The sequence below is a fragment of the Ascaphus truei genome, chromosome 9, assembly GCF_040206685.1.
Source record: "Ascaphus truei isolate aAscTru1 chromosome 9, aAscTru1.hap1, whole genome shotgun sequence".
Lineage (NCBI taxonomy): Eukaryota > Metazoa > Chordata > Amphibia > Anura > Ascaphidae > Ascaphus > Ascaphus truei.
Genome location: NC_134491.1, coordinates 12,204,062 through 12,211,187, shown reverse-complemented (window position 1 = coordinate 12,211,187; position 7,126 = coordinate 12,204,062).

Here is a 7,126-nt window from a genome sequence, read left to right as displayed (position 1 = left end):
CAGACAGCACTCACAACCCACGCGCCACCCGCCGCCTCACACCCTAGCAGGACCCCCACTCACAGACAGCACTCACAACCCACGCGCCACCCGCCGCCTCACACCCTAGCAGGACACACGACTCAGATTTTTACATCACTTATGGCACCAAAATATACATTGTACTGTGGTGTGGTTACAATAAACCATTTTTATACAACATCGTATTACATTTTCTTCCATCTTTCTTTTCAATATTATTATCCAACCTTTACAACAAACAGTCACCTATTGTTCCACGATTTATAAATAATACTACCTATTACGCATTTACATCCCGGGCAACGCCGGGTCTCTCAGCTAGTATATGATATAATCCAAGGCCAGCCCCTGATAGGCAAACCAACAGAGTCGTCCTCAATCGTGAGGAAATATAGGTATAACAACACCTTAATGTGGGACTATGTCGCTTAGATAATCCCCTTTACTATAATACCAGATCTAAGGGCCCATAAACCATACGGAGATCCTTTTGTCAATAATTCAATGAACCTAAAATGATATAGGTCACTGAAGCTAAGTCTGGAGGGTAATTATCTTACAACGAATGGACAGATGGTGTATATCTGGGTGATGTCCCTAGTCCACTAAAGCGGTGTGTACCATAAATAAACAAAACATGGTGAAAACAATAACAACACAACAAAGATGATAATCAAAAGAAGAAAACTCAACCACCATGTGCATGTAGTAGTGAGATGCGTAGCTGAATAGTGTATGAACTCTGCAAAGGGCAAGCACAAAGTGTGCTAACGGAGACGCCCTGAGGCACGGTTCAAAGACCGTATCCAGTTATAGCCTCTATGTACTCATTGATGTTTAATGCAGAGATCAAAATCACAAATAGCCTATCTGGAGTCCGGTAGCTAACACTAATCAGGCCCAATAGTTATAAATGGCTGATAGGTACATAGGGTAAGGAACACACTGACTCATAAATCATTTATAGTCTCCCTCTAAACTGGTAAATACAATGTATACACAGTTAGGGCTGATACTGGTCAGTGTACAGTACCCCTGATTCCACCCCTCTTATATGCATATATTATGCTGGTAGCCTGAATGGTAGCTATGGCAGTATGGAGACATAGCAAACATAACAATGCACAGAAAACATGTCAGGACAAAAGAGTGTCCTATGTCCTAATAAACATGCTACTTAGCTCTTGGGTGCATTCAGAAGCCGTTACACCATCGTTGGTGGAGGGAGACGGATTTATTTTTATTATTACTCTATTATTGCTCGGCAGAAGGTCTAATGAAAGAAAACCTTTAAGAAGCGGTGGATGTCAGACAGGTCTGACAAAGATTTTGGTGCACGGGATAGTGCACGGGCCGCTCACACGACTGTGTTTCGCTGGGGGGAGGGATATGTGGTGCCGTCGCTGCCCTCTAGGGGTTAGAGTGGGGCAGTTGTGGGACTTTATAGCTCTCATAGTGTTAATTATTCTGGACAGGTCTGTGCAGCTGTGAGTTAATGAGCTAATTAGCCTAGCCTGTATAGTCAGGAAGTGATAAAGAGATCCCCCTCCCATGCTGCCAGACACACACTGTTGAGAGTTATACAGACAGGGTGAGAGAAGCTGCTGTAGACTGATCTGAAAGGAGACCTGCTGCAGGTATACTGGGTAAAGTGGGGAAAAGAGTTTAGTTCTCCCACGACTAGTTAGGGACTAAGCAGTATTAGTCAGTACTCCTGGAAGGAGTTAGGTCTTTTATTTCCGTTTTGTGTTATGAGTTAACCCTGCACCTACTTTATACCCTGTAAATAAACCCCTGCTTAGAGTAAAACAGTGTTTCCTGCCTTTGATCTGGACAAAAGATCCGACGCTGGGACTGAGACGTCACAGGGTCGAACCGAGAAGAGCGGGTCGCGCCATAGGTTCCAATGGCAGCAGCAGAAACAGCTCAGGAAAATGGCTAAGTGTCAAAAGCTGAAATTTGGGAATCCATAGCTCCGGTTCCGGAGGGTCCAGAGGATCAGGGTTTGGGGTATCTGTAGTCACTGCTCTGGCATCGCTGCAGAACCATCCTTGACCCTCTTGGACCAACCCGACGGAGTATGGACCCCCTTGAAAGTTCGGGACTTTTCCCATAGACTCCAATGGCGGCCAATCTCCGTTGACCGGCTATGGCGGAAAACCCCCATTGACTTCAACGGCGGCGTCGCCCCGTTGAAAGTCTATGGCGGCGGATTCCCATAGCCGCCAGCGGCAGCGGTTTGCCATTGAAAGTCTATGGCGGCGGAGCCCGTTGTTTTCAATGGGGATTTAGTGAAAAAACGTGATTTAATTTACAGCGGAGTTTTTTGTATTAAAATAGGAAACGGTTTAAGGTGTATTTGTGTAACTTCGGTTCTGAAGGTCGTAGCAAGTCGCAAATTGGACCATAGGGTGTCCCAGTTCCGGCATTGAGAACTGGGAAGTTTGGACCTGCTGGACCCAACGGAACCGGATATTTTAATATGTTTGTGTTTTATCCTTCATACTATGTCCCAAAGCAGTGATAAAACCCAGACGAAATTCCTTTGCATACCAGGGTAGCATATGGCCAGAGAGGCGACCCAATGTCTAGGACTTAAGTATTGTTAAAAGGATTTTGTCACCTCCACTGTTTACATGAGGGCAGAGATTACTCAAACCAGAGCAGTCTTTAAGTGTCCCATTTAACACCTTACAACAAAGAATATCCTGCCAGGAATCCAATCTGGTAGACTAGCTGGCATCCCTGATGCAGATGAGGGGCTACAGAAATGAGACCCCAGAGTTCTAATATGCCTGTACCAGCTTGCAGGGGGGCATGTATCAAAATGTGTTCCCACGTTAATGAGTGGCTAGAGGTAATTGAAGACCAATCACCTGTACTTAATGTTAAGGATAGGGTACAAAAGCTTTATAAACTGTTGTCCACCCTTTATCCTTTGTCTTCTGATATCATCTGAATTGTTACCTGATTGCGAGAGAATTGCTATGCAACATACTTCTCATCCCCCACCCCAAAGTAAGTGTACTTCTTGTCTGTTACTGTATTATTTCGTGTGTTCACCTATCCAAAGGAATAAATATACTTTATTATATCTAAGCCTCGTTCAGTTCAAACCCAGTTATTTGTTTAAATTACAACCTGTGATAAGCTATCGTCACAGTTGCTAGATCAATTTTGCTAGCTCCAAAAGATTGCGGAGGGCTGGGAGTCCCAGATATCACCAAATACTATCTGGCGGCCCAATTAAAACAAGTAATAATGTGGAACAATGATCCAACCACAAATTGTTGGCTTGGGATTGAGTCTACCTGTGCGAGTCCTCTCTCTCTCTCCCGGCCGCTCTCTGGGCCGAGGGGGGAAGAGAGACCTTCGCAGAAAAATTAAAACTGGGAGCAATGAGATGTACATGGAAAATATGGGCTAGAAATAAGGGGAAATATAAGCTGGCATCCTCCCCTACATTAATGACCCCTATTTTTAACAATCCTGAGTTTCTTCCATGCCGTCTCCCAAAAGGACTTAGTAAATTCAAAGAGCTAAAGATGGTAATAGCCGATGACTTTGTATCTAAAGACAAGATTTTACCACTTCCAGATTTAGAGAAAAAATATCAAATAACAAATCTACCAGTATTTGGCTTCTTACAAATTCGACACTATTTACAAACAGTCTGTAAAGATTCGGCGTTTTCGGTCCTAACAAAATTTGAGAGACTATGCAGAAGAGGCTATTACTGTAAAGGACTGTCATGGTTGTGCTCGCCACAAACCAGGGTCGGACCGCGTGGCTGAGGTGGGGTTGTATAAGCACCGACCTTAGACCGCGCAGGCTGATCCGGATTGCGCAGTTCGTAGTCGTACATAGCAGGGTCGGGACTGGAGAGAGCAGCGTAGTCAGTGGACGAGCCAAGGTCAGGATTGGAGACATCATGGTAAACGTAGTCCAAGCAGGGAGTCGGCAACAGGAGATCAAGCAGGTCTTCCTGCTTCAGCGAAATTGCTGCAGGTCGGGAACGGGGTTTGCGCGAGTGGCATCCACGGCCCATGGCGCCGGTCTCAGGAAGGAGAAGGCTGACCGGAGTGGGCACACCGCCAGGCAGTACTGGTAAACCAATGCAGGAGTCCAGAATGAGCCTGTGCGGGGAGAGAGAGCTGCAGAACTCAGTACTCAAAGACAGGCCTCTGCTATGGGAAGGGCAGCAGGCCTCAGGAAACAGGGAGCTGAAGTTACGCTGGAGATCCACCGCTTCAGCACAGGAACCAGAACACGGCCTCTGCAAAGGAGAGAGAGCATCAAGCCCCAGGAACCAGAGACAGGCCTCTGCTATGGGAAGGGCAGCAGGCCGCAGGAAACAGGAAGCTGGTTACGCTGGAGATCCAACACTTCAGCACAGGAACCAGGATACGGCCTCTGCATTGGAGAGAGAGCAGCAGGCCCCAGGAACTAGAGACAGGCCTCTGCTATGGGACGGGTAGCAGGCCTCAGGAAACAGGAAGCTGAAGTTACGCTGGAGATCCACCGCTTCAGCACAAGAACCAGGAACATGAACTAGGACAATAACAGAGTTAGTAGCAAGAGAGAACAAGCCAGGGGCTTGTGGCAGAACACTTGGTAACATCCAAGAAGGATTATGTTCGGCAGAGAAGCATTGGGGGAAAGCTGTATTTAAAGGTCAGCGAACCTATAGCAAAAGGGGCGTGTGAGAGCATTGCTCTAATGACTGAACCCAAGCTGGGGCTGCAGTAATAGCTTGCACAGCTGCAGAATATATCATGGGGAGTGTTCCAGGACTGCACAGGTTTGTAAGGCAAGGTAAGCAGTAAACCGAGGTGTGGATTCCTTACAGTACCCCCACCTTCACGTGAGACCTCCAGGCGAATACGACCACTCATAGAGTTGGGGGACCTGGAATTGTTCCTGAACTGTCTAAGATTGGGGGTAGAATCGTGGTCCAGAGATTCGTGGGCACTCTTTTGCGTACCCCCACCCCCCTGGTGAGAACTGCGGCCAGACTGGACCGTCCATGGGTTTCAGGGACACCGAGTTGTTCCTAAAGTGCTTTAGACGGGAACGGAGTCTGAAAACGAGCAGTTCCTTGATGAGTACTGTTCTAGGAAATGAGAGTGGTGGTAGAGAAGCCACTGGTACGTGGCTTGCCAGGCGAAATGGCTTGGAAATCCAAGGCTGTGAGGAACCAGGGTGTTCCGGAGCAGAAACAGCAGAAGGACCCCCGCTGGGGGCCCAGTCCCTAGTAAAGGTAACAGGATTCAGGACAAGCGGCACCGATAGTTGATTAAGTATACCAGGGCGACCCTCCGGGCAGACAAAGTCTTTTTTTTTTTTGTAACGAAGGGGGCTATGCACTAAGCAGTGATAAGTCGTTTTAAGAGCGCAAAGTGCTCTTAGAACGTGAAGTTCCGCCAAGCACTATTCACTAAGCCGCGCAAACAGGCACTTTGCACTCTAAAACGGACTTTTTCTTGAAATTTTTTCAAAGTCCAACTTTGCTCGTACGATCAGCTGTTTGCGCTGAATCCTGCCCTTCTGCAGGATTCACTAAGCAACGCAAACTGATCGTACTTGAAAGTTGCGCTGAATAAAGCAGGACTTAGAAAAAATTCTTTGTTTACCTTTTTGCACGCGCAACACCAATACAACAGGCTGGCGAGTGTCCACGGCTAACCCCGTGGGTGTCCCCGGCTGACCCCGCGGGGGTCCCCGACAGGGGCCAGGTGTCCCGCAGGTGTCTGGGGGTCATGCGAGTATTCGGGGGTCCCCACTGGCATGCGGTATGAATCATGTGCCACCCCCAAAATGAACTATCCATAAAAATTCTAACAACCTCATAACACATACAGTACAGTATAGTGCAAAATTATTATTCTCCACAAATGCATAATACTGCATTTCACTTTTTAACATACATTAAGTTGTCGAAAGAAAGTACATTTAATTAGCACTCACAGGTGTCCTCGCTGCTGTCTGGGGGTCCACGGATGTTGGCGTGAATATATTTGTGTCACCCGTAGCTGATTATCAATCTTTTTAATTGAAGGAGAACACATGATTGAATTACAATTAATATCATTGCGTGAATGGCCCTAACTTTAGAGTGTACCAGTAAACGTTAGCAGGGGGTTAATTTAAAGGGCAATACTTTCGACAACCAAAAACAACCATCCTGACAAGAATCCAAACTTAAGACACACCTTTACAGAAATAAAAGATGAATTCTTGTGATGTAACACCTTCATGACTGAACCTGTAACATACAAATATCATGATTGAGTAATTGTTTTTGAGCAATTAATCATATTGTGTCTCAGTGTGGCTTTCACTGTGGATTCAGGAATGTTGTATATTTGATGATTACATCACATTTCATAATGTGTGTACCACATCTGAATTTAAATTGTCTGAATTGTTGAATTACTACAATTCATATGTTCACTATAGTATAAAACACACATGTCATCATTTACAATCATGTGACTAATTAGTCTGCCTATTTAAACAATAGAAGGAGCGACTTACCTTACAGGGTGAAATGGATGTGGCACAAGATTACGCTTTTGTGTTGTTTTTTTGCTGAGGACGAGGGAGATTATGTTGCAGAGGAGAGAGAGGAGAGAGAGGAGAGAGAGGAGAGAGAGGAGAGAGAGGAGAGAGAGGAGAGAGAGGAGAGAGAGGAGAGAGAGGAGAGAGAGGAGAGAGAGGAGAGAGAGGGAGATGCGTGTTGTCAGACATATAGCCCCCCGCAATTTTAGACAAAGAAGCTCCCTAGAGGGCTTGAGTGAGGCAGAGATTATCTGCCGCTATCGATTGAGCTCAGCGGCTATCTTCGAACTGTATGAAGTGTTAAGAGAAGATTTAGAGCCAACAACAGACAGGAGTCATGCAGTGCCTGGCCTGATAAAAATGCTGAGCTCCTTACATTTTCTTGCTTCTGGGTCATTTCAAACAACTGTGGGCATAGTAGGCGGGGTATCGCAGGCTGCATTCTCGCGGGCCTTTAGCCGGTTTCTATGTGCACTGACTCAACGCGCTAGTGATTATATACATTTTCCTAGCGAGCAGACAGAGTGGCAGGCACTGAAGACTG